The sequence below is a fragment of the Ochotona princeps genome, chromosome 3, assembly GCF_030435755.1.
Source record: "Ochotona princeps isolate mOchPri1 chromosome 3, mOchPri1.hap1, whole genome shotgun sequence".
Taxonomy (NCBI): Eukaryota; Metazoa; Chordata; class Mammalia; order Lagomorpha; family Ochotonidae; genus Ochotona; species Ochotona princeps.
This window is the reverse complement of record NC_080834.1, coordinates 50,094,745-50,115,853: the sequence shown is the minus strand read 5'-3', so window position 1 is coordinate 50,115,853 and position 21,109 is coordinate 50,094,745. Positions and strand designations below refer to the sequence as shown.

At 37.6% G+C, this 21,109-nt stretch overlaps 1 protein-coding gene across 3 annotated transcripts in view; it reads right to left on the bottom strand.

Annotated features, from left to right (window-relative positions):
• NRIP1 (nuclear receptor interacting protein 1) overlaps positions 1-21,109 on the bottom strand; it is a 92,383-nt gene that overhangs the window by 57,487 nt on the left and 13,787 nt on the right. For all 3 annotated transcript variants that reach the window (XM_058661752.1, XM_004588612.3, XM_058661753.1), the window contains exon 2: positions 13,390-13,467. The gene's annotated coding sequence lies outside the window, so the exon portion shown is untranslated. The remainder of the gene's footprint in view (positions 1-13,389; positions 13,468-21,109) is intronic.

Here is a 21,109-nt window from a genome sequence, read left to right as displayed (position 1 = left end):
TGTTAATGATTGAATCAAAATTTCTATTCAACCATTTCTAGAATATGCAGCCTGTGTGAGGCACCTGAAAGCATATTTGTCAGTATCTTAAGTAATATGCACGGACTGATCATTTAGCTGTGTCCTGCATCCTTGCTGAAATGCAAACACGTGCATTAATTTTGCCAAAGTACATCTTCTGCTTTTATCTCTTCAAAAGGAACAGCAAAGTCACTCAAGCTACATCATACCTTCTCTTGACTGGAGCTTGTTTAGTTACATCTTTGAGTATCAATTATAATCTGTGCCATATTGAAGAAGCCTAGTCAAGAAAGATGACCTATTTCTCCTGTTTCTCAGAAGAAACAGATATACAACTCAATCCACACCACTGGTCCTTGTGGTACGTTCCTTTTTCCAATGCATATTTTTATAAAGATTGGGGCTTTAATAAAACTAATTCAAAGAACAAATATATTTGATATTCAACTTCCAAGTCAGCACTAGATATGTCTTCAGTGTTTGCATGTATCTCAGAATGTTTTAAAATCACATATAGTGTTTCACTGAAGTGTACAATGGAACATAATCCCCACTCAACACATCACCATTCCCTATCCTTTCTTCATTATTTTTGAATTTATATCCTGTTAAAAACATTTTCTGGGGCTTGTGTGGCAACAAAGCACTTTAAGCCTACAATATCGGCATCCCGAGTGAGTTCTTGTCGTCGCCCTGACTACTCCACATCCAATTCCATACTGAAGCAGAAGATGGCAGCAGGCTCGAACCCGACCACCGATCTGGCAGGCTCAAATGCCGTGCTAAGTTCCTGGCTTCAGTCGGTGTCAGTCCTAGCTCTTGTCCTAATACTGGATAGATCTCTCACTCTCTTTTTCTTTTCTCTGTCTTTCCTTCTCTGTGTAACTCAACCTTTCAAAGAAATACTTTTTTTCTTTTGAAATATTTTTAAAGGCATTTCCTATTACAAATGACCATGACATTCTTTTAAAAATATGTATATTGGCCCATCTTCAAATATTTACATAACAACTGTTTGACATCCATTCGCATGTCTACTAACTGCTTAAACATGGCAATAACTCATTCCCTTTTCTTCCAAATCTCCAATAAATGCTATTCCTCTACTAACACAGGCAAATAATCTGGCTGCCATCCGAGGTACCTCTGTTCTCACACCTACATCCAATTTGTCAGCAAATTCAGTCATGCATCCAGATAAACTCAGCCAAGACATATTGTGCCATTCCTTTCTCGGCTGGGATATTGATATAATGACGTGGTGCAGTATCAACTACAACCTGCACAGTCCCCACCTTCTCCTTACTGACACTACTCAAGTTATCTTCTACTCCTTTAGATTATTACAACATCCTCCCAACTCCCTGGTTTCTGCTTTAAAAGATCTTGCTGTATTTGACACAATGATCTGGTTCTGGGAAACCTGATCTCAAGTGACTTCACCTCACCCATTCCACTCCAGCCAGAGCTGTCTTCGACTGGAACACTACTCTCAAGACAGCTGCATCACCTGCTCTGATGCAGATTCCAATTTTCAGCCAACATCTTCTAGGTCAGGTCCGCTCTGGATATAGTCTACAATTTCATGCTCCCCACCTCAGAACTTCCGCACTCCCTTCTTGTCTTCAATTTTTAATCAGCACTTATTAGAAAGACACCATGAAACTGAAATGATGTATCTCATTTGTTTATCAAAAAATGAAGGCAGCAATGATTATTTCTTCTGCTCAGTATTCTATCCCACTAGAACACAACGGACATTGACTAAGCATGATCATATTTCTATGATCCCACAAGAGAAGCTGAAAGAAATAACAAACTGGTATACTCACTTGCCATGACAGCCTCGTCTCCTCAACAACACACTGCTCCCTTGCTTGTTTGATGGCAGGCTCAGGTGCTAACCCCTGACCATGAAAATGCACTTTGAACAAGCAGTGTTTCCTCTGACAATAGCAGGCTTAGGCATAAGTATACAAATACAACTATGCTCAGTTTGGAAAGTGATGGGGAACTGTTGTCCTCACTTTATCACTTGTCAGTGCTGAATGTGACATCCAAAGACACTCAAGATGGTGGAGGAAAAAGACAGGAAATCCAAATGGGTCTTTGGTAACTAACCTCTTTGTGACAATAAGTCACTCACATTTCATACTCTGTAACTGGTGAGATGATAAACCCTTAATCATTTTAGTAAAGTCTTCCACTGCATATATTTTAATAAACACAGGATATGTTTTCAAACATTCGCATCATTTCCTGCAAACTAAAATAAAGCTGAGTAGAACTCAGGTGTCCTTCCCTCTTTTTCATGCTGTACGCTTCTAGACTCTGTCATATGAAAATACATGAAGATATTTCATTGCAAGACATGTTTCTGATGGGAATGTTACAGCACTGCGCATGCTATTAATTAAAATTATAAATAAGCATATTATCAAACTAAAATAGTTCAAATAATGAGTTTCAAAATAATTAGAATGGTAAAATCAGCTAAAATTTTAAACACTATATGTTCAAAATGTTCTTGAGAATGGTGAGTGCTCTTCTACTGGAAGGAAAAAAAGAGAGAAAATGAAAGAGGATTCTGGAGTTAAACAAAAAGAAAAAGAGATTCCAAGAGCAAATAATTTCAGGAGATTTAATCAAGTAAAACGAGGAACTGTGTTCCCTTTGTATGTGTGCAAGTTCTTCAAGCTCTCAGTGTGACATCCTTCACATAAGTCTTACAAACTTTGAGAATTCTTTTATACTTATAAAGTCCTCAGACAACAAAATAACATACTGTACACGTAAGACCAAAAAGAGATTATAAACTAATCTAAGTATAAACAACTTTATATTATACTTAATACAATACAACATTAGATAATAACTATTTAATCATCCATAGTTCCATTCTCTGTCGTTTTTGGAAAACTGGATGGATGAAGTATAGCATTGCAAAATAACATTACTTTAAGAAGTCACTGAGCAAAGTAGAGGTCTTATTCCAAATCTTCCCACCATAATCTCCATTAGTAAACAAAAACAGTAAAGTTATTTTGTTTGTAAGATTTCACAAAGCAACCGTTGGATCAATTTAATTGAGGACTCTTGTTCACCGGTGATGGGTAATAATCCAAAACCGATGATAACCTGATTTCAAATTGAACCCTCACTGCCTCCTGGTCTTCCTTGCTTCTCTGGGAACTCTCTACATTGGAAATAAAGCCGGAGGGACAGCAGATGCAGGAATTAAGAACAGACCAAAAAGTGTACCCAATCCAAAACAATCTGTTGCTAAAAATATAAATATGCTGGCAATAAGAAAATCAGAATTTGAATGAATTTTAACTAATGAGTTGTACAGAGCTAAAAAATAATGATTTTTGTCAAATACACAATCATCATATAAAATTTTAAAAATATTTAAACACCCTAACACAGTGATATCAAAAAATACAGAAATGTAAGTCCCACAAGTAATCAAGTTAGTGTCCAAAGGCTATTTATGGAATAATGAAAATCACTGAAATACAGTACACACTATGTGCCAGACCTGCATTAAATGCCAGGGCTTAATTCCTGAGGGCAGCTTCAATTGACAGATGAAAACACTGAGCAACAGCAACACAAAGCACTTGGTTCAAAGTCAATAATCATACGGTAACAACAGTTAGGGTTCACTGTTGGATCTCCTATCACATCACAGTGTCTCAGCCCTCATCAACTATAATACATTCACTCGTGAACACTGCCTTGACTCCAATATCTAGAAATTTTAGGTAGAGTTAAATACATTTCTGTAAGCTTTAAGACAGTCACTTAGAAGTTAGATCCAGCTATTACCTTTTTATTAATTAGAGAGAAATGAATAGCAATTATTGACAACAATTCTAAGTCACATGTCCTCTCCCTTGTTACTTGCGGAGTAGTTATTATCCAATTTTACAAACAAGGGTAAGAAAATGCCTCCTGATCTTTCACAAAAGAGTAAATGGCTAACCCATAAATCACTGGCTATGTCTTCTCTGCCTAGCATTATGGTAGACACAAATATAATTACATGACATTGTTGAGCTTAATAGACTCTAGCCAAAAATATTTTGTGGGAAATATGTAAGCCACTACTTGAGATACTTGCATCTCATACCAGCCTGCATATCTGAACCCTAGCTTCCCCCAAACCAGCTTCCTGCTAATGCATCTTGAAAGCAATCGGTGAAGGTTCAAGTAATTTGAGTCCTTCCCATCCAGAAGGGAGACCCAGGTTGAGGTTGCCCAAATGGAGGCCATTGTGGGCACCTGGGGAGGGATGAGAAGAGTTCAGATTTCTGTTATTCTGCCATTTCAAATATTTAAGTAAATATACCTATTTGTAGAGACTTACTTTATTTTTTTATTTATTTTACAGAGAGAAGCGGGGGGAAAAGACAGTGGTTTACCATCTGCTGGTTCACTCCTCAACAGCTGCAACAGGTGCAGCTGAGCCAGTTCCAAGTCAGGAGCCAAAAATATCTTCCATGTGTCCCACATGGGTGTTGCGGCCCAAGGACTTGAGCTTTCCCAAGACATAAGCTAGGAGCTGGATTGGAGGTGGAACAGCTAACACACACAAACTGGAGCTCATATGGGAAGACAGCAGCAGAGGCAGAGGCTTAGCCTACTATGCCATAGCACCAGCCACAGTAAATCTTTTGTAAATTTCTACTTTGTGTTTTTATGTGCCTGTATGTATATTAATGAAGCAGCCTAACTTTGGGCACCTTCTACTGGCAAATGCACCAAATATACTACTTTCTATCACTAACACAGCATAAAGACTGAATTTTCCTTACTGGAATAAAGCCTAGTTAAACATTTTTTGCAGCAGTATCTTTAGGATTTTTTATCAAAAAGTTGAGGAACTGTTGATATTTTAAAAATAAGTCTTGACCTAGTAAAAATTGGCATCTAGCCTTTTATTTTGCTTCCAGTCAGCAAAACTTTAAACCTATAAAAATTCAAATAATAGTTAAGGCCATGCATTTTGAAGTAGTTCCATTTATGGTGAGTCACTTCCAAACTCACAATTTATACAGAAACGTATTTTTAACCTGGGTATGCAGGCAGAAGTCACTTTTAAAACCTGTAACTGCCATATGATGAAACAAAAAGCAAGTCCAGGTGGGTTTTGCAAATTGTTTTATCTGAAAACTGTCTTCCCTAGGGAAGAAATAAACATTATTACTGATTAGAATGCACTGCCTTATTTTTAAGTTCAAAGAAATTCAGAAACTGCTATTCCTAACCCTGTACCAACCTAGATCTTTGCAAAAAATGGAACGAAGGCCAGATAATGCACCAAAGCAATCCACTAAGCAAGTGTATACTGGGAGAGGAGAACTAGAAGCAAGTCTGTACTGGGAAACTGCAACTCTACAGGAGGCGGCAGATGCTAACAGGCTCAAAATTCTAAAGAATTCTAAAGCATGGATTAGGGTTGGTGAAACCTCTTGAAAGTGGATGCTAATAAAGAAAAATACAAAATGTCAGGAGAAAAATGTCCTAATTTAGAAAAATGTGCTTCTGAGTCAGATGGCAATCATCTACAGTCATATTTTATTTCTTTTAGAAAACTACATTGGAATTAACAACAGTGCCACAGCATGTGATTGTGCTATCAGATACTACTGATGAAATAACTGTACACATTCCCTCATTTATTCTCCGCAATATTCCTGGAATGGAGATTGTGTTCTCATGTTACAAATCAACACACTGAAAGTCAGGGTAAATGAGTGGCCACAATCTACCTGGAGACCTAGGGCTCAACTGTGAACTTCTGAATTTTAAGGCCATAATCTTCCACTCTACCACAGTTAAAAAAAAAATAAATAAAAGTGGCCATGAGGGTGGCAGTTTGTAAAGCCTACATAGGAGGCAAAAGAAAAATACCACTGACCCTCTAAATCCACAGGTTTCATATCTGTGAATTCCAATCATACACTTGCGTGCAATGAGGAGACACGTATGACATCTATAGTGAACATGTACAGACATTTTGTCCTTGTCACTATTTTCCAGCATATCTACTTACATAGTGTTTACATTACACTGGATGTCCTAAGTAATCTAGAGATGATTCAAAGTAGAGGGAAAGATTATAAAAGTTAGATGTAAATTATAATATAGCATTTATCCTGGAACCAATTCCCCATAAATATCTAGGAATAATTCCACATGTCCCCCGTTCCCATGATTTCACTTTCGGAATCAGTTAAATTACTTGAGTTCCAAAAATATTAAATGGAAATAAGCAATTACTGAGTTTTCCACTGACCCATTCAAACTGGCATTACAAAATCTCATACCACCGTGTGCCATGCCTACGGATGAAACTTCCCCTTGTCCAGTATCTCTGCACTATATATTCTATTCACTTGTGAGACACTTAGTGGTCCTCCTAGTTATCAGCCCAAGTACCACTGGGTAGCAGTGATTGTGTTCAAGTAGCCCGTATTTCACTTAATAGTGGTCCCAAAAAGCAAGAAGAGTGATACTGCCAATTTGGTTATGACAAAGTGGCTATACAGTACTTTCTTTAAGGAGACAGCTTTCAACTTAAGAAAAAAGAAACACATATTGAGGCTTCTAAGAAGTATCTATAGTTAGATCACATCATGCATCCATGTAACCGTAAAGATGGAAAAACAAACCATGCTAGTTTTGCATCACAGTGTGTGATCAGTACTTAGTTAAGATGGAAAAGAAAATAAACATGTAAGTACAGGAAAAGAAAATATGTATACTAATGTGGATGAGTCTACTAGTGTCTCAGACAGGCACTTCCTATAGGTAACAGATACCACACTAAACTCATTTCATATAGTTTTTTGTTTTTCAAAAAAAAAAAAAACCTAGGAAACCAATTCCCATTTTTACATTATGAGAAGTTACCAAAGAAAACAGTATTGTAGTTGACAGACTGCTTAAATCATATGTGACTTTCTAACGAAAACTGCAATGATGCTTTTCATTCTTAACAGAAACTCCTGGGAATATTTAAAAAAAAAATCAAAATGTTATCAACTTTTCATTTCCTGAAATTTCTGTAAAACTGGCAAATTAGCATTAATTCACTAAAGCATCACTACTAAATGGTTGTATGCACATGCTTTTTAATATACTAATCAAAATAATTTTTTTTAATATTTACTGTCTGGTTCTACCCAATTCTATGCAAGTAAACAGGCTTTCAGATTTTTTGTCTGTAATGTAAAATAAAACCAAAGAATCAACATTTTGGCTAATATTAAAGAGAAGGCTCAAAATTTTCTGAATTTTATGGCCTAGCTATACAACAAAGGTTCTCTCTCACCTCTCAAAGAAGTACAGGGTAGCTTATAAAGTTAACCTTACAAACTTATTTATTTGCCCAGAAACTATTAATCCAAATTAGACACTGTATTCTGATATGTGTAAGAAAGATTCAGAACCCACAACTACTATCTTCCCAAATTCACTATCTACTACTTCTTCAAGACCCCAACATCTGAGCATTCAAATACACATCATGGTCAGTCCAAGTTAACAGCAGCCACTACATGTGTGATGACAGTATTCATCCTGGTTCAAATTTCTAGTTTCACAAAACTCTTTTCTCCCAAAACCTCTGTAATCTAATTATCAGCCAATATGTTAATGACCCTCAGATTGTGTTTTAACTTTAGAGAGGGGGAAAAAGAATCTCTGAAAGCCAGAAGCTCAACTCAATGCTAGTTAGCATTATCAGCAACTAAACCATGTCCCTACCAAAGTTTTTTTAATATTTGTTCATTTTTATTGGAAGGGCACACTTTTTACACAGAGGAGATACAAAGAGAAAGATCTTCCATCCACTGATTTACTCCCCAAGTGGCCAGAATGGCTGAAGCCAAAAATAATTTCACCATCCCAAATACGGCCCCATTTAGAACCTCAACTGGCAAGTAAGCTATTTAGTTTTTAAACACTTTTAGGACATTAGAATGGATTGGATTGGGATCACCTACTGGTAACACTGAAAATCTGGAAATGATATCCTTTAAAAAAACATTTTTGACCAATGTGAATTAAATATGAAAAACTAAGATCAATTCTGGAAAGTTAGTCAAACCTTTAAATGTATTCATCTTTGAAACTATTGCATTCCACAAAAGTAATTTATTAATTTCACCGAAGACATCTGTATTTTCTTTCTTGATGAATAGTAAAGGGACTCACTAAGGCAAACATTCAGTTAACATATGAAATCAATCCTTATTGCTCAGCAAGGCACATTTAAACAGCATTCTGTATATCATCTGTGTATCACATTAAGACTAACAATTTTGTGTATTCAATACAATAGGTATGTGTACTATCACACATCTCACATCAGAATTTCAAACCTGCATATTTCTAACACACATTATCATCTCGTCCTTTAGCAAACTCGATGGAAAAACTGTTACACAAGAATAAAGAAAATTCTTAAGACAGGGTGAGTTTTTATCCTTTATAAAAACGATTTCTAATTTTTGAAATAGCATCATAGGGGTGGGTTTTATGACACAGAATGTTAATTCCTGAATGGGATGCGGCATCGCAAGGTGAACTGCTGTCTCCATGTCCTGTTTACTCCACTTCCGCATCCCTGCTCCTGCACCCGGGGAAGCAGCAGATGACGGCCCAGTGCTCAGGCCCCTGCCACTTCCACGGGACAGCCCAACAAATCCCAGGTTCCTCACTTCAGTCTGGCCCTCATCACCTTCTCTATGAGGCCCAAAGTAAAGTGCTTTAAAAATCATAAATTTATGAAAGATATGATCCCTTCTCTTTAGAAGTGTATAATCTTGCTGAAGAGATGAATGAAAACCTATGACAATAAATTTAATATGGATGGGACCAATTAATTACTGTGGGAGAGAAGAAGGCATATACGCCCTTTAGTCAGAGCGATTTCACATGTCACAGGATAGGCAGCATTAGGGTAAAAGAAACTGATGGGAAAATAAAAAGACATCTGAGATGGCAAAAACATTGAAAAGGCATTGTTATTCACTGGGAAATTAACATATTTTTTAAATAGAGTAAAATCAAATGTTGGATATTGTGGTAAACATGAGCCAGATAGAAATTGGATTTGGCCTTTACCTTGGGAGCAAAAGTTTTTCAGGATAATGACACTTTTATTGGAAGAATTTGTTCCATAACTTTGTAGAATATATTGGGCAATAAATACTAAAAGGCAACACACTAGCTAGAAAGTCATTCCACTAACTAGCAGACAAAACTAAGGCCTGAATTTGGGAGATGTGGTAGAAAGACAAACTAAAACTTCTAATTCTTCCTGTTCTAATGAAAATGCTTTTGGCTACAACCAAATGTAGGAGGATCAGCTGTCCTGTGCTCCACGTATGAAGGCACGGTATAAAACAAAAAATGCGAATAGACCTTCTGTTTGGACTTTTTAAAAATCATCTTATAAAGCTTTCTATAAGAATATTTAAATGTATTTTAAATGTATCTTGTAGCAGCATATATTCATTCCTAATGTAAGTTTAGATTATATTTTCTGCACTATTTTGAAAACTTATTGTAGGCAACGTAAAAACACAATCTTCAAAAAGTACAATTAGAAACTACCTATAGAAAATGAAAAGCAATCTATCCTTCACAAAATAGCAAAATTTCAAGAAGCCTTCAAGTTCTACCCGATCTACAGTAATTATTAAGATAGCAAAATACAATGTATGTCTCCTGGAACTCACTGAAACCTCAGAAATCTTTGACAAGTGTACTTCATATCCCAAATGGAAAAACACACATATACCTAAGAAAAACACTAAATATGTTTAAAATATATTTCCTTGTATTTCTAAAGGTTTTATGTAAGAGCAAAACAAACAAAAACAACATAGCAGAGCATAAAGAGGATTATATTTTGGTGCATACAAATGAGGCCAGGCAGGTCATCAGTCTGACTACAATCAGTCAATGCCATGAAATAAAATTTATACCAAGTGAGAGGAAGATTTTCTACGTAGAGGAATGATTTGTTCTCTTTTTTCATTTTATAATGCATAAGATACTAACGCTAAGAGGGTTTGTCAAAAGTATAGTTGTTAACTTCTATTAAGATGTAAGAGATACGCACTAACAAAAAGTGTTAGGAGGTCAGAGCTGTAAAATTTCAGATGTGGGACTCATTCAATGTGTGACTGTGCCGAATATGACCCAAGAACTTGACCCCCAAAACAGCCCTCTGAATATGACTGTTTTCACAAGTCAGGCAACCTGTATCTACAATCTACTCTGAATACCACAAAACATTAAAAACCATTTTGTTGGCAAAATCTGATGCATATAACATGAAATGGATTCTACTCTCTTAGCAAATAAGCACAAACAAATATAACTCAAATTCTAGGTAGCCTTTAAATATCCTGATTAATGGAAAAATCATAGATGCACCTACATGAATACACACTATTTTTAAACTGTTGTATTGTATTCAGAATACATGGAGTTACAACAGATCACAATATTTCTTACTCAAAATCAACCAGCCATGTTTAGGGGAAATAAGGAAGAGCAAACTCTCCCCTGAAAGTAGAATTCTACCAGGCACACGCAGTTAACCTGGGTTAAAATTAAAGGCGTGAACCTACACATTACAGAGTTCTGGTGCTTTGCTAATGGCAGACATTTGCCTTTAAGTTGCCCCAAGCTTTGGCCCACTACTTTATATGAAATCAAACCAAAGGGTCCTTAAGGGCAATTTGCACTAGATATGAATTTCACCAAAGAATTTTATGTTAACAAACTCCAACATGCAACTTTGCAGTTGTGCTGTGCAACATGAAAACCAACAGACACGTGGCCACTGAGCACTAAAAGGGGCCTACCTAAAACTGAGACAGGGTATGGCAAGCAAAAGTACGAATCAGATTCAGAAGCTGAGGGAAAAAGAGTAAAAAGTATCTCATAACCTTACATTTTTATCAAGGGATAGAGTAATACTTCTAAAAATTGAATTACATAAAGCAAATCTGAACTTCATCCCAGTTTCTAACACTGGATACTAAAAAACTTAAAATTACATAATGCTACTGGTAATATACTTCTGAACAGCACTGTCTTAAAGATCTGAAAAAATTAACATAAAAATGTTAAAAACTTTTCTAGCAAGAATTTCCACTAAACTGCTAGACAGATTTCTGCAAACAGAGTTGCAAGAAACACTCATCACAAATACCGAGAAAAGATTATTTTATCTCAAGTTTCTACTGTGTTAAATATTCAGAGGGGTGCAAATATGCAATAAACAAAAAAATTATACATTATATCTGATTATACATTATATCTCATTTTGCCTAAAAATTAATTTTCAAGATTTCCATAGTCATAAATATGTACAGGAAGTTTTCAAGTCTATTATTCTTCACTAAGATTAGAAGAGATATGGATATATTTATTATTGTTGGATCAGAAAATCAGATACTCAAGCTTTAATGGGTAAGAAATTTTAAGTAACTCCTGAAAAAGAAACTGTAACATTTAAATTTGAAGAAAAGTTTAACTTATAATAATGTCAATCATTAGTAGAAGAATCGATTGACATTTATGAAATATTACAAAGACTTCAGGCACTGTTTGTGAAGTATATCCTTGAGTTCAGTAATATACATTCAATTCAGCAGTTCCAATCTGATAGACACACCCATCAGAAACAAATGTTTATAGCTATCAAAAATCACAAAGAAACTCATAGTTGCCAAATAAATAGCCACAAACTAGAAAGGTATTCAATATCCATGTACGGTAGAATGGATACACGGTTATTCAGCTATACAATGTAACAGCAATGATTTGGCAGAAGATAAATGATATACAAAATATGACTCACACACAAAATGTTCACACCTTTCCCCTGAAAATCAGACAAAAAGCAACCCATAGATGTGATTTCTTGTTATATTTGATGTATTTATCTGCCTTCCATCTTTTTTCTATTTCAAGAAAAACAACTAGCAAAAGTTTTAAAAAGAAAAATATAAGATATGGGGTGGCTGTATAAAGTTGGATTCTAAGAAGAAAGCTTTAAGCTCACTACTGACTTTGGCCAGTTTATCCGCATTTCCACATGCACTTTGGGGGTACATTATGACTTAAATGTTTGTGTCCCCATCATTCTTACAATCTATCCACTATGTGAGGGTGGTATCTGCAGGGAGAGCCTCTGAGAAATGATTAGGTCATGAAGACAGCGCTGTTACAAATGAGATTAAGATTCTTACAAGGAAAAAGAAAAGGTTGTACAAGTTCCCTGGCTCCTTCCACCTTATGAAATTCTAGCTAGAGCTGTGAGAAGTGGATCCTCACCAGACACTGAATCTGTTGGTGTCTTCATCTTAGACTTCTCAGCCTCTAGCACTGCTTCTCTTATAATCCTCACACTCGTGGTATTTTGTCATAACAACACGAACGGACAAAGACAGGCTGCAAAAGGCAAGTCTCTAAGATATCTTCTGAACATCCGACCCTCCTGGTAATACGTCACATATTACTGGGTCTGCGGCCAGATGAACTATCACTGTTCTGCACCAACCTAACCACACATGACAATGCAGAGGGGCGTTGGCAGGTAGGTGTTCAGAGGTGGGGCCATGTGGATCCTCATGAGAGACTCACGTAATACAGGGGCCAGCTGATTGCTACAGGATGGAACTGTCCTAGGCAGGAAGGACGATCAGCCTTCGCGAATGTTTCATGTACACTTCACACTGTCTTAAACAAGAACTTCATACATCTCATTTTTGAAGACATTCTTAAGATAAATCTAAACTGAAAAATTGAAACATAAATGCAATTTGTTCCTGTGTCAATGAGTTCTGTATTCATAGATTCAACAACCAAATTTTAGAAAACTCTTTCCAACAAAATGAAAGAGAAAACTGATTCTGTATTGAACATTTTGTTTTCTCGTCACTATCCTTACCTAACACGGTATAATAGCTAATTGCAGAGCATTTACATTATCTTGGGCATGTAAGTAATCCAGAGATGATGAAAGTTTATGGAAGGATATAGATAGGTAATATTCACTTGTCCATTTTATTTGATTTGAGCATCTGGGTTCCCGGCCCCAAAGATAACAAGAGAAATTCAGATATTTGTAAGATAAAAAAACTGATTTGATATCAATTAACTATTCTTCACATCTAAAACACACTCCTCTTTCCTTTGATGTGAATATTAAAGCCAAAGTAAAGTAAGCAATAAAAAATGATCTAAGAGTCTTAACTTCCTATTACCAAAAAAAGCTTGGCTAGGTTAAAAGAAATAGAACAATGAGACAAAAAAAAAACACAAAAACAATACCTTTGGGATGTGTTTCTCCTGAATGTTACAATATGGATTCCTGAGGACAGAGGTCTCCAATAACTCACAATCCAAACACTAACAGAAAAAGAAGAGAAATGAGTGTTACTAGGTGTCTCTTATCTTCACAAATTTCAACAGCATATTTTACAAATGAAGTCTTGACAGGTGATTAAATAAGCCATCTCAAAAAATTATGAAAAGATATACTACCAGGTAAAACATTAATTACACATGCTTTCTTTAAGCACAGTTCTTGACCCCATATGATAAACAACTTGCATTACAAAATTATTTACCAAAATATACTATGTGTCTGTCTTTACTCAACTTAAAGATTGCTGCCTATTTCTGAGGACACGAGAAGCTAATTGTCAAGGATAAACAGGAATTTCAATCAAGGACTCTGGGAGAGAGTATTACAATATTTTATAGTCTTCAGAGATTTTAAAAAATCTAATTTCTTTTCCAGACCAATAGGAACAGAAAATGTTAAAATAAACCAGAATAAAAACCAGTCTAGAATGACACCAACATGTGAGAAAGCTTTTACTCTAGGAAATAAGACTAGATGAAGTTCTTAGCCATCTAGAGATACAACCTTTTTTAATGCTGTGATGGGTGAAGGAACTTTTTACTAACTTATACTTATATTTATTAATGGAAAATGAAGCTAGATGATGATTGGATAATTCCATGATCCCATTCTAGAACATTCTTTTTTTGTATCAGCCACTGCACATACATCTAGCTAACACTCCAAAAAGTCTCAATTTCTAGTCCATAATCTGTTATCAGTTCTCAAGAACAGCTCTAAAAAAAGTCCCCAAGCCTGAATCCTAGCATTCCCCCCAAACAGCTATTTTTCTTTATCATTTCATTATATGGGGTTCAACACCTGCAAGGTATCCAACATCTCAGAGCAAAGTTTCCCCAACATCTTAGCCAAGCAGGCTCTTTAACTCTTATGCCTCCGGGTCACCTTCTCAGAATCAGGCTTATTATTATTCTCCTTGTGACCGTGAGCCCTTCATTCATCATTAAATCTCCTCATACCTAACAAGTATAAAGCATACAGCTAATGCTCAGTAAATGTCTGCTCAATGAATCAATGCATCTTAAAGCCTTGATCAATTAATACAACATGCTTTAGTAAAAGATCACCATAAAAGGAAAGAAGGTAATTATATGGACCAACAATAATGAAAAATATCTGCCTGTCTTTTAATTACTTCACAGTCACACATACATAATCAATGACTCTCGGTTCTTCAAGAGTAAAGCTCCTCTTGTATCTGCGTGAATGTTCTCCAAGCCCTCACAGATACTCAGTCTGGCTGGGTGGCATGTCCAAATGAGGAGAGATTTTTCACCTTACTTTCTGAGATACTGTGCCAATTAGTAAATTAGACATTAACAAAAAAAAGCAAGAATATATATCAACAACCCCGAAGCTACATCAGGAAATGTAACCTATATGAAGGTACTTCAAAAGGTAATGAAGGGCCTGGCATGATAGTGTAATGGTTAAGGTCCTCGCCTTGAATGCGTCGGGATCCCATATGGACACAGGTTCTAATTCCGGCAGCTCCACTTCCCATTCAGCTCCCTGCCTGTGGCCTGGGAAAGCAGTCGAGGACGGCCCAAAGCCCGGGGACCCTGCACCCATGTGGGAGACCCGGAAAGAAGTTCCTGGCTCCTGGCTTTAGATCGGCACAGCTCCAGCCATTGCAACCACTTGGGGAGTGAATCATTGGATGGAAGATCTTCCTCTCTGTCTCCCCTCCTCTCTGTACATCTGACTTAGTAATAAAAAATAAATAAATCTTTAAAAAAAAAAGGTAATGAAAGGGACTGAGCACTTGCCTAGTGCTTAATACACTACAACCAACATTTCACTGTCCAGGTTCAAGCCTTAGCTCCAGCTTCCTGCTAGGCAGACCCAGAGAGGTCTCAAGTGATGGCTCAAGTATTTGGGTCTCTACCACTCATGTGAGCAATCCACACAAATTCCCAGCTCCCAGATTCAGTCTGGCAATTCTGACAAATGTTCCAGACATTTGGGGATTGAACCTGTGGAAAGAATCTCTTCAATCCCCTCCCCTACCTGCCCTCGCTGGCCTGACTCTCAAATAAATAAATTTTAAATCGTCCTTTAAAAAAATGTTCATGGAAAACAAAATTGAAATGTTTATTTTGCTGCATTTTTTTTCAATTCCATGCATGTGAGTGTGTGTCATCAGTGATACTTGAAAGTCCTGCCTAAGGGCAGGATGCTCTCAGGAGCAGGAGAGAAGGCACCTCTAATAAGGTTTTATAAAAAGATGGAAACAAAGAAACAAAACCCTGAAGAGATCTCTGGGTAACTAAGAAAAAGCATTATCATTTCTGATTAGGACATGACTTTTTCAGCAGCTAAATAAAACCATTACCAAATCATTTTATGTAATAAAATTTAACCTCCTTTTGACCTTCCTCATAAAGCAGGCAAATCTCCCCATCCAATAAGGCTCTACATGAACTATGTAAGATGATAAGCAATACCTTAATTGCTTTCATTTACATGACTTTGAGACTATTCTGGACCTAAGTCACTGACTGCAAGGTCACAAAATACAAGAAAAAAAAAAAGGAGAATGGATACATCTGCTGAGGATTGGGCCGCTTAGACAGGTGGCAGCACCTTTTCCATCTCTCATGAGACACCAGACAACGTACTCAACAGGTCAGACTTGTCTATCTGAAGTATACCACAAACACCAGTATACACGTACGTATCTGAGTATATTCATCATATCATGGCACTCGTTGGACTCAATCTGCCAAGAATAATTCTATAGCTTACCAAAATTTAAACAGAAAACAGGACTGTTACTTTTATTATGACACAAAAATTTCTAACAACAAAAACTGAAGTTACAACCCTACAATTTTACGGTAAGATAGGGAAATATATGATACTAAATACACAAGTAGTTTTTGAATTGTTATTTTACAATCTAAACAAGCATGAGTTTCAACTAATTTGCTCTGAGGAGCACACTTCACACTTCTCAAATCTAGTTACCATCGTATCACAAAAAGGAAGCAAGCACAACAGATTGGCAGAAGTTGACTACCTCAGATTACAAGGGACAGCATGTATTCTTTAAACCTCCAAATAGATCAAACTTTCTAAAACATTTCTCTTTAGTCAAATGCCATTCCAACAAAACTGGCAATAAAATGCACCAAATAAAATGAAAAGAAACTAACGGATAGGAGCTAAGATCCTTTTAAAAATGTTTTTAGTATTAGTAGAAATGTAGAGCATCAAATATTTGCTCAGAGTAGTAAAACAATATCATGAAGAGATTAATTTGTGAAGTTTCTTCTGTCCACGAAACTGCGTAACTCTCCGAGAGTTAACTTACCACTCAAGCATTTTTATACTACTCTACTTGATATTTTCCACTTAAAAATGACTTAGTGAAAAAAGTAATGTTATTTTAAAATGTATGCTTCTTCACTTTCTCTCCCTATAGAGAGGAGCACGGGTTTGTTATTGCTAGTCCGTAGCGATCTCATTTTGATTGGTGATACTGCACAAAGAACACAGGATGGATGACATATATATGTACAGATACGTGCACATCCATTTAAGTACTATATTCCTAAATAAGTTCCAATAGGTTAATTTCACTTTGTCCTCCTAAAGAAAAAAAAAATACACACACACACACAAGGTGAACAACTTCCATGTAATTCACACTATAGATTTAGGAGCCTAGTGATACCTGCACCCTATGATTCCCCAAGCCCCCAGGGCACTGGGGTGAGGCAATCAGCTCAGCAGTTAAGAAACTGGCTGGGACACCTGCATCCCATATCTCCTCCCTCTCTCCAGCAGGGACCCTACTGATTAGAGTGCGTATAACTGGGTAATCCAGGACACTCTGCCCTCAATCTGTCACACAATCTCATCTGCTAAATCCCATTTGCCACACACATACACAAAAAGACATTCACAGGCTCTAGGCATTAAGGCACAAATATCCTTAAAAAGAAAATTACTCTGTCAAATGGATACACTTAGAAGACCAGCAAGAGGGGTTGGTGCAGTGGCATAGCCAGCTAATCTCTCCCTGCAGTACCAAGTACGTTTTTGTTGCTCCAAGTTTTTTTCAATTATTTATTTTTATTGGAAAGTCAAATTTACAGAGAAGGAGAGACAGAGAAAGATCTTCTATATGCTGGTTCACTCCCCAAGCGATCACAATGGCTGCAGCTGAAAACAGGATCCAGGAGCTTTCTCCAGGTCTCCCATGTGTGGGAAGGGTCCCAACGTTTTGGGCCATCCTCTAATGCTTTCCCAGGCCACAAGCAGGGAGCTGGATGGGAAATGGAGCGGCCAGGGCACAAACTAGCACCCATATAGAATCTCGGCTCATGCAAGGTGAGGACGTAGCCACTGTGCTGTCATGCCAGCCCAGCTGCTCCACTTCTGACACAGCTCTCCATTTACGGCCTAGGGAAGCAGCAGAGGGTGGCTCATATCACTGGGACCCTGTATCCACACAGAACACTGGGAAGACAATCTCTTGGCTCCCAGCTTCAGATCAGCTCAGCTCCAGCTGTTGCAGCCATTTGGGGAGTGAACCAGCAGATGAAAGACATCTCTCTCTCTCTCTCTCTCTCTCTCTCTCTCTCTCTCTCTCTCTCTCTCTCTCTCTCTCCCTCCCTCCCTCCCTCCCTCCCTCCCTCCCTCCCTCCCTTCCTCTCCTTCTTCGACTTAAAAAAAAAAGTCTGCCTTTCAAATAAAAAAAAAATAATAAATTCTCTAAAAATAACAGATATTGTGCCAGAAGGAGTTGATTGCTATTTGAGATGTCTGCATTCCATCCCAAAGCGCCAGAGATCAAATCCTGTTTCCGCTTCTGATTCAGCTTCCTGGCAATGCACCCAGAAGGCAGCAGCAGATGACTCAAGGTCTTGGATCTCTGCCACCTCATGCGAGACCGAGGCTCAGGTCCTGGCTCGTGCCTTCCACCTGGCCCAGCTCAGACAGCTTAGAGTAAATCAGTGGATGGCAGATCTTTGTGTCTGTTTTTCTCTTTACCTGCCTTTCAAACAAATATCTTAACTGTTTAAAAATTAAGAAAACTCCATTTCTAGCTTTGTTTTAAATCAGTCTAGTTTAAAAAACAAATGCACAGACACCTACAATAAAATATCAATTACTATTATTACTTTAAATGACTACATCTCTTGGAAATATTTTAATTTTCTTTCTATACTAAGCAATACAGGGTCACACACAAAACTGACAGTGTGTGTAGCTATGTAACAGGCAATTCTTGGGCCCGGCGGCATGGCCTAGCAGCTAAAGTCCTCGCCTTGAAAGCTCCGGATCCCATATGGACGCCGGTTCTAATCCCAGCAGCTCCACTTCCCATCCAGCTCCCTGCTTGTGGCCTGGGAAAGCAGTCAAGGACGGCCCAAAGCTTTGGGACCCTGCACCCACGTGGGAGACCCAGAGGGGGTTCCTGGTTCCCGGCATTGGATCAGCGCAGCACCGGCCGTTGCGGCCACTTGGGGAGTGAATCATCAGACGGAGGATCTTCCTCTCTGTCTCTCCTCTTCTATGTATATCTGGCTTTGTAATAAAAAATAAATAAATCTTTAAAAAAAATAAAAAAACAGGCAATTCTTGGTCAAATATTTTGTCAAGATTAGAGCACTTGTGGCCAATGAGAATCTTGCAATGCTGTTTTTGGTTGAATTCAGACCTCAACTGTTGAAGATCATCTGATAGAGATAAATTTTATTTCTGTCAAATACTTCTTGCTCACTCTAAAAGAATGAATGAAAGCTGTGTACTCCTAAGTTCATTAATGACTATAACGGAATTCTACTTCATGCACATAAAATTAGGGTTCTTCTTCCTGTGGATATTAGAGCATTCTACAGCCAGTTTTAATAACCACAACCTAGAGTTTGTATGTCACCAAATGGGCTACAATCTTAATCAGAAAGTGAACTATATTAATGCCAACACTCTTGCAATATTCAGTCAGTCCCAGTAGGGCTCTGATACACCTTCATCCCAAGGGACCACTGTAAATCCTACCCACAAAAGAAGAAAGCATCCATGTACCTGGTGTATGTTCTGCACATTATCTTTGGATAGCATAACAGTATTTCTGGCAAGGAAGAGGCTGTCCCCGAGGAGTTAAATTCCTAACAGATTGAGAAGGATTAACACCACCCAATCCTTTGATATGCAAACTAACCAATCCAGACTATAACTCTGACCCATACATCATAACAAGGCAATATTCCTGTGCCTTCATCATCCATAGGACAAGTACCAGGCAAATTAGGGACCATCCTACCACTTACATCATATATACCATAGCTCAACCTAAATTGTTGTTATAACATCATTATTCTATATCTAAGCTTATTATTAACCAAAACCTGGTTACCCAGCCCTGTCTTGCCTGTCCTGCAGAAACTCCAATAAAATTTGCAACCAGCTCCTGCCTTGTTGGCTTCCTAACCCTTGCTGATGCTTTGCCTTTTAGCCCTGCATAGCATGCTATGCCTCCTAGGACCACTATTACAATTTTGCTTTCCTGAACCTGTCCAGTGTCTTTTCTTGTGGCTATACCTGAGTGACCACATTAAAGAACACAGAACTTTGTATGTCTGTGCTCATGTGCAGGCCCACACACATGCATGTCTCTCTTTATTTCCCCTTTTGTTCTCTCTCTCCTTCCCAAGCAATGAACAAAATATACTTCTAAAATGTATCATGATAGGCAGATAAACTGTCCAACTGCCTGGAACAGAGGAGCCTAAAGGAAGACACCTACTAACTCTATTCAAAATTGAATCCTGGACTGACAGCACTGCTCAGATAATACAGAACAAAGTGACTCAAACTGCAAAGGAAAGGTCAAAAACACTCCATAAAATGTGGAACACCTGCTACAGGATATGTTAATTCCAGTTCCATCTAGGAAATGTTTTTCTTCCTCACTCACCTGTTCCCCCACCCATCTTGTGTTCAACTCCATAAACAGCAGTTATCCCCCATTATAAAAGAGTTGACGGTTAAAACAAGAAAGTACAATATTCTATAACTGACATTTACTGCACTGGCCTTGGACTTCTAATCTTTACCAGACGGGCACACAAATCAATCCATCAGCTCATAAAGGTGTGCTTTTTTAACCTCTAAAACAGATGGGATTGGCCAGAAGTGTCTGGCATGTCAAACTGCTAATCACTGCTGCCCTTTGCACAAAATAACCCACTTAAGTTGAGGCATGGTTGCACTGTAACCGACATTAGTCTGTGGGAAACCCATTTAACTGTCACACACTCCTGCCACTCCTGCTCTCCCTTAATTAAGCCTAATGCCTTACGCTTTGACCTTTTGTTCTAGCCTATTAACCCTATCTAGTACAAGTTCAATTATGTTAAACTAAAAACTTTGCTGTAAAATATTAAATGCCATGATCAAAATATTGCATGAGACAGTCTCCCAGCCCTAAGTTCTATGCACCCTGATACTCAGGTTTCCAAAGTGAAACCTCATTTTCGAGTAATGCTGGTTTCTCACAGAGCTAACAACCAAATTATGATTCTAGTCCCACCGCCTTACTTTACAAAGGAAACTGAGGCTAGGAAACATTAAATGACTCAACCATCTTGTGGTTTTTCCACAGAAAAC